This window comes from Pseudorca crassidens, chromosome 1, assembly GCF_039906515.1.
Source record: "Pseudorca crassidens isolate mPseCra1 chromosome 1, mPseCra1.hap1, whole genome shotgun sequence".
NCBI lineage: Eukaryota > Metazoa > Chordata > Mammalia > Artiodactyla > Delphinidae > Pseudorca > Pseudorca crassidens.
In genome coordinates, this window is record NC_090296.1 from 131,420,721 (window position 1) to 131,429,069 (window position 8,349).

Below are 8,349 nucleotides of genomic sequence, written 5' to 3' on the forward strand. Positions count from 1 at the left end.
TTCTTATCTCATCCTGAGCTCTCCTTGATGCCTTTTTGTTTTTATTTCATGGAGAACTAATTAAGACTTAGCACTTAATAAGACTTAATCACTAAGTTGCTCATTATTAAGAACATTTTCTACATTTTTTGTGCACTCAAATAGTAAAAATAGCTGTCATTTTCTGAGTGCTTAATTTTTCCAGATATTATGCTAAATGCTTTCTAGACTTTTTTTCTCCTCATTTAATCCTCAGGACACCCTGCAAGGAGGAATTATTATCCTTATTTTACTCATGAGGAAAATAGCATTTAAAAGGACTATTAAAAAGCCCAAGGTCACACATCCCAAAGTTAATAAGCTGAAGAGTCGTAGTTTAAACCCAGGGCTGTCTGGCTCCAAAGCCTGTTTTCCTTACTACACTATACTATCTTCTCTATAAATGATTTTCATAGGTTTATATTTAATAAAATATTCAGAGGAATAATACTCCCACTTTTACTGGAGGGTTTTTTTTTTCATTGCCCCATTTTATCTGTCTTCTATTTATGATCTATCTTTGTTAATTCAACCTTGTAATGAGAGATCACTGCAGACCTGGGTTTATGTAATTATTCTAGAAGTTTCCTCTTCCTCTCCCTACCCCCCGAATTGTGAACAGTCTATAGGCCAGTTACAATGTTATTTTCCCCCTAGAAACGTTGTGTAGTTGAGTAGCAAGGGCACTGGGTTTGGACTCACGAAAAACCCAGATTCGAGCCCTAGCTGTGCTATGTACGAGCTGTGTAGCTTGGGCAAGTTACTTAGCTCCTCCGTTACATGCCTGTGTTACGAGGTCAGTGTGCCTATTAGGAGGAGAGGTGTCGGCCCAGGTAAATTCCTGCCACCAAAAGCAAGCTGTTGTTACTACGGTGCAGCATGGTGGCCTGTTGGGGCTCCCTCTCGGCCCCACCCAGGGGTCCCACGCCCTCAGGCCTCGAGCGGCCCGCGTCCCAGGATGCACCGCTGCGCTGACCGCCCAGCCCAACTTAGCGATTGGAGCCTCGGCCTCAGGACGAAGGAGGAGAAAGGTGCGTGGGAAGGATGCGGCTCAGGGGCCCTGCGGCCGGTGTGCACCGGGCGGGCCATACCTCACCGCCGGGAGACGTCGCTGCGCAGGGCGAGGCTGAGTCTGGGTCTCTGTGCCCACGCAGGCCAAGGCTGTGCCCCTGTCCCCACGCAGGCTGTATACCGGGCCCCTTCCTCGCCCAGGCCGAGGCCGGGTCCGGCTACCTGTCCCCACGCAGGCCGAGGCCACGTCGTAGGCCGAGTCTGTGCCCCTCCTGCTGCAGCCCCTGCTTATCAGGCCTTGCAAAGTCAGTTAGGCGCGTCCCAGGGCTACAGTGCCAAGCAGGTTTCCATCTTTGCCTTTGTCTTTGCCTTCATGGGTTTTTGTGAATCGCTGGGTTGGCTCCATCTTCTCACCCAGGTGAGTAGAGGTCAAGCCCAGATTTCTGCCGAGTTCGAAGTAAGGGAACCTCAGAGACTGTCGGGAAGTGGACTGAAGGCCTAGACTTGATTCCACAGGCCACTGTGGGCTTTGTACTCCTGTCCAGGATATCTTTCTGTGTGGGCTTTTTCTCAGGTGAAAGTTATTATCCCTATGTGACTTTAAACAAACTCTAACAATACCCTTTTATTTACTCTAAAAATTCAACATAATGTATCAAGGACCCAGTATGTGCCTAGACCCAGTATGAGATCTGGGTGCTGGGACCTCAAAAATGAAAAAGGCACCCATCCTATTCCCCATAGTCATAGTTTGGAGGCCTAAATCACCCTCCGATATTTGATGCTTACTCCAATTTTTCTTTTACCCCATCAGAAAATGTCTTTAAATCAACTGAAATGAGGGGAGGAAACATCTAAGTAGTATGTGGAGTTGTAGAAAGGGTAAGTCGATCCAGTTAGGTTGGTTTGGGCACTGTAAATTGTGCCTCATAATCCATTAATAGGCCAGTAAACCAATTTAGTAAGTCCAGACCAGCATTTTTCTAAAAGATTAGACTAGAATAGACAATAGAGTACATCAAAAATAGTATGGATAAGTATTGTTGTGCAAAACTTTGGTTTCAGTTATATATATATATTTATGGGTGTATTTGTACTAGGTTGTGATGCAAAATGTATTTATTGTGAATTACATTTTAAAAATTAAGTTACAGGTTTAGATCAAGACAAATATGTTACATATATACAAAGTACCCTTGCAGTAGTGATAATCTATCTTGATAACAATTATTTGCAAAGATTGGAACTATGAAAGAGTCAAATGGTATTTCTGCCCTAATTAGCTTCATGTTTGATATTTACTTTACATGGTATTAGCATGGCATGTATTTGGGTATCTGATCCTTCACATTCATTATAGATCATTGCTGATGTGTAAGGAATGGAATGGCAGAATTGCTCCAATATATGAGATCAGACACTCTGGTGGTTGCCGATTATAGAAGCCACAAGCCATCATTGTTACTGTGAAAATATGCATGATTTATAGGTTATGTCTGTTGTTACCATGTGTGACCATATGAAGATCTTTGCTTTACATTGTCCTTACTAAAAGCCAGTGGTGATGTTGAACAGTCTGAGTGTTTTCTGGTCTGTTCTAGTTATGATGTTACTTTCTCTGAAAACTTGATGCAGAGCATATCTGAGGTCAAAGGGTTTTTGCTATTGAAAGATATTTTTCTTTTCAGCTTTGATAAAAGATTTTTTTTTAATCTATTTATTTATTTATTTTTGGCTGTGTTGGGTCTTCGTTGCTGCACACGGCCTTTTTCTAGTTGCGGCCGGGGGGGCTACTCTTCGTTGCGGTGCGCGGGCTTCTCATTGCCGTGGCTTCTGTTGTTGCGGAGCACAGACTTTAGGCACGTGGGCTTCAGTAGTTGTGACACGTGGGCTCAGTAGCTGTGGCACGCGGGCTCTAGAGCATAGGCTCAGTAGTTGTAGCACACGGGCTTAGTTGCTCCACGGCATGTGGGATCTTCCCAGACCAGGTCTTGAACCCGAGTTCCCTGCATTGGCAGGCGGATTCTTAACCACTGCACCACCAGGCAAGGCCCAAAAGATTTTTGTTTTTAATTTTTGACTAAAATTTAAAGCTCTTAAATCTTACTGTAATAATTATTTTTTATATTTTGTATTTGTATTTATTTGTTGAATGATTAGTTGGTTGATTTTGATTTTAAGGATTTAAATAACTATAAGTTTGGACTATAGTTGTTGAAACTAATTTCCCAGTGTACAATTTATCCTCTAATGTTTAGGCCAGACATTTAATTGTAAATGGCTAGTATTTTATTTTGCAAATGGGCCTTGCAGACAGTTTAACGTGATCAAGCAAACTATTATATTTTTATTTTAACCATGCTTACTGGTGTAGTAACTGCTATGATAGGAATTCCATAAATGTATGAATGAATGAACACTATAAATTATTCATGTAAACATTTGGTGATACGTATTATTAGTTTTTAGTAAAACGATTTTTATACCTGGAAAGGTTGTGTAGTTGAGTAGCAACTTTTAAGAGAAACTGGTTTCTTTTAAGAGAAACATATTTGGCAGGTTTAGTCCACAGAAATTGTAAGGCATCTATTTTAAATGAAATAAGCGAATAGAAGTCATCTTTTCCTATAGAACACTTTCAAACAGCACCTAACAGTGAAACAAGTTATGTGACATCTGAATTTCTAATTCAAAACCAGCCTAACACAAAAGAGGTTAAAAAAGGGGGAGGGGGTATTATTTTTCCTTATTTGAGGTCTCAGGAGAAGCCAGTGAGGGGCATTTTATAATCAACTTAGTATGTGGTATTTTGCTCATATCCCTTTAGTCTCTTTCAAAGTGTTAGACCCCAGCAATTGCTGTGTAGTTCAGCTGATCTGTTGATAGTCTCCCACAAAGAGAGAGTAAATGACTGCGGACATTCAGGGAATGTACTTGCTTTTTCCAGCCATGGCCAAAGCTTGAGACTCTTAAGTAGCTAGAAAGCAGGGACCATAGCTGCCTTGTTCACTGTGATTTCCTATTTTCAGGCACGTAGGAAGTGCTCAATAAATAATTGTTGAAGGAATGAAAATACCATGGAAGGAGGAAGAGCAGCAGCAGAAGGTACATATAGCTTAAAACATGGGGGAAAGAGTATTATCAGATCCTTAATATTTATTGAGGGTCTCCTATGAATCTGGTAGTGTTTCTAGGCTCATGCGCTGTTTACAACCTAGGGGAGACAAGGCACATACTGATCAAGTTGTGTTACAGGAGGATTTTCTGTACTACTATTAAAAAATGGGGCTGCACATAAAATGGGGCTAATGGTGTGATCTGGATAATAAGTGTAAAGAGAAAGGTTGATTCAGGTTGATTTGAGAGGCAAAGTTTCCCAGAGGAAATGTGTGGGGCTGGGATAAGGAGGGATCACAGGTGGGGCATGCGCATAGCCACTGGCTCAGGCCAAGGGGAGATTTGTATTGGGGTACAGTGGAGAGTAAAGTGGGATAGCCTGGGTGGAGATTATATTTTGGAGGAGAGGTTAGGAAATAGATAGTCATGGAAGTTAGATTTCATGTAACCAGCATAAAGAAGCCATAAGTTCTGGAGCAAGGAAGCATTTTGTTGAAGGCTGTGTTTTCAGAGTACTTGGTAGCTGCAAGCAGGAGGGCAGCTCTCCCTCAGAGACCAGAAAGGGACAGGAAGCAGCCCTCAGGATTGGAACCTCAGCACCACTTTCAGTTACACCAGGATGTTCTGGTCACTTTGGATGCTTTGGTGGCACAAAAGCAACTGATGAGGGGAAATGCCTTTGGCCTAGAACTCCACTTTAGGAGGGTCTGGAAATGACTAAAGGGTGACCAAGTCTGCTCAACTGCCACAGAACTACACATGCTCACTCCCAACCTCAAGCCTGTCTGTGTTTCTAATGCCCTGTGGAGTAACAAAGTCTTTTATTAACAAGGAGGCAGAAGTGTGAGTTCTTGTTCTTGGGAATGAGTCTTAGTTACTGATCTCATGAAATTTAGTCCAGCTTCTGTTTTCCATAAAGCACTCCATCCTGATTTTTAAAAAATTGCTCCCCAAAATTCATAAGCTGAAGAGAGGTACCCATCCTTGGGGGTCTCAGGTTGCCAAGCACATCTTCTCCCAGTTCTTTGTCGGCAGGTGGCATGTAGGGTATGGGGTAAGAGGGAGAATGGGAGGGAAAAGATAGACAGTAAGCTCCTTGAGATCAGGGGTCTTGTGTTCATCTTTGTGTTTCAAGCAGCTTATATAATAAATGTGTTGAATGAATGATGGATGGATGGATAAGGGGCATTTTGTTTCCTTACGGTCTAGTCACACATAACATGGTATCAATGGCCCAGATATTTATTCAAACACTCATCTTCTTCCTACCTCCTCTTCCTTCCTACCTGTTTAGTGCTGATGCAACTCATAAAGCACATGGAATGCCCAGCACAATGCTGGATAAAGGGACTGTAGATGTTAAAGCTGCCAAGTCCAGCCTTCACAGACTGAGATAATCATGGGATTAATGATTTTGAGGATGAAAAGTTTATCTGCCCACTCCAGTCTGATTCCTGATGCCATACTGTGTAGTCTGAACTCCTCATTTAAAATCCATGGCTTATGCTTGCATGCACAAAGGATATGAAATAATAAATTTTGAAGTCCATCTCCTCTATCCTCCCAATTTGTACCTGGGTAGAACATATAAATAGACCCACACCACATACACATGTGTCTGTTTCCCTCTACACTCTGTATAATAGGGTTAGTGAACAGTTCTGCTCATTTGTGTGAGTATGCATCTGTGTCAGTTTGGGCAGTCATGCTATATTGTTATTCTTGAGATCCTTAGCTCCTTCAAAAGACATAATGTGATGTGCCTGGCACTAGTATGAACCCAATAAATACTTGCTGAATGAGTATTTATTCATTGAATAACAAATACTCTGTTCAGAGAATGGTAATGGGTGCTACTTGGAAACTTTATACAGTCCTTATACTCAAGATTTAATTGGAGAAACTAAGTCTATGTGCAAGAAATAAAGTCTATTAGGAATAAACATACGAATAAAACCTATAGATTAAATATATTAATAATAATTATTATTATAATCATAGCTAAAATTCACAGAGTGCTTACTATATGCCAGGTACTCTCCTAAGTGCTTTGATGGATATTAACTAATTTAATGTTTTCCTAACTCTATAAGGTATTGCTGTTGTCTTCCCCATTTTGCAGTTGAGAAACCTGAGGAACTGAGAGGTTAAATGACTTGTCTAGACTCACACAGTCAATAAGAATAAGATCACATAATGAGCACAAAGTGGCACTGGGGCTTAGCAACAAAACCTTTCTGCAGGAGGCGAGTTGAGATGTGGCCTGCCCCATCACTGAGGCAGAGACCATCTGCTGGCCATCACTGGGGGTGGTAAACGAAGCTGTGGAGATGTGTGATCTGGCTGGCACGTGACACCACAGCCTTCCCAGAGAATGTGCCAGCTGGATTCTAAAGTTCCTTTGCTTCAAGTACTCAATATGTGACAGACTTAAGTCTTCAAGGGAAGACTCTCCCCTTCTCCTAACAAGCTCAAAGTAGAACTGGCCATCTTCTCGACACAGAAATGCCGACTTTCAATTTTGAAAAAGCCCAGTGAATTACCTTTGAGAAAGTAACTACCCGTTGTGGTAGAGAGGAAGTTACAATGGTAAATAGCTAGATAACTGAATGTACTCTCTCAGCACTGAGTGTCCACTCTGCCAAGAACTGTTTGGACTCCTGAGGACTCAGCAGTGAACAAGGCAGATAGAAGTCCCAGTCCTCATGGAGCTGCCATTCTAATGGGGAGACAGACAGTAAAACAAAGAAGTAAGAGATAGTGAGGAGTGACCAGGGGAAACAAAGCAGGAGAGGGGATGGAGCTTTGGGAAAGGGAGGGCACTTGAGTGCAGGAGAACCCTTAGTTCTGATGATTCTCTCTTCAGTTTCCTCACTTTCTCACGAAGTAGGCTCTCAAATCACCTGTCAGGGACCCTTGCAACACTGGGCCAGGGAAAGTGTGGACCCTGGTGGTTGGGGTAAGGGAGACACAATTCAGTTCCTACAGTCTGTAATCTACTGTGGAGATTGAATCATGGAGGCAGGGGGACTATTTTATGTCAATTTTTCAATCGGTGTAGGTATTTGTGCAGACATTTCCTTGTTTCATTATATCCCATATGAGTTTTCCCATATACCTATTTAAAGAATACACGGTTTGGTAGCATTTTGAGTTAGTATTTCTATCTCTGAACAAACCTTTGCATTTGAAAACTCTGTGAAAACGATGAGATGAAACATTACAAGAAAACAGAGTTTGTTGATAGCAAAAGCTCAGAAAATTTGACTGGTTAGGTTAAGATCGACATGGCCAAAACTGTATTCATTATGTTTCTTGGAAGGGATTTTCTCCTTTGAGGAGAAAAGCAGATCAGTTCTATTAAACTTATATTTTCTTCTCTGGAAAGTTAGATTAAGGTTCAGTGTCAAACATAACATGCAGCTTAGAATATCAGAAGTTGCCCCACTTCCCGTTCCTCCACACCCACACCACGTGCAGCTGTGTACCCTCTGCTCCTTGCTAGCAGAGCTGTGGCACCATGTCTAGTCGGCTTCCTGCTGGGGCCCACAGTCCATTTTCCTGTGTCCTGCTTCCTCTGTTTTCCTCTTCTGAGATCCTAAGTAGCCTTCCAGAATCTTGATTGGATTTACCTGAGTCCACACTGCTCTTATCCCCTGCCCCTCTTTTACTCTGTGAAATATCCTTTATATACTTTAGTAACCTTTAGTGACAAGATTGGTCTGTGTGTAAAAACGCATCAGTTTTGTAATGTACCCCCTATTGCTCCCCTCGAAACTTCTCCACTCTTATCAGGCTTAATTGCCTACATTTAATTGTCAGAGGTAATATTCACTTTTTAAAAAGCAATGATCATTAAGATTTTAATAAATGATTTACTATCCATAATGTAGATTCAAATATATAAAACTGATTCAATGTCTTAACTCCTAAAGTTTTCTCATAAAATGAAACAGTTAAGTATCGCCTAGAAGTGACACCCACACATGCATCTTGCTCTATCATGCTTCCTTCAGGTTCTCTGTTTTCTGTTAGCAATGAACTGATACATTTATCATGAAGCACAAGTGAGAAAGAGAGAAAAAAAAAGAGAAAAAGAAAAGCATTACTGTAGGAGTCCTGGAAAGAACCATGTTTATATTTATTTATCTTCCTCAGAGGAACTCCCAGACATGAGGCTTACATGTCTGGGAGTTCCCCCAA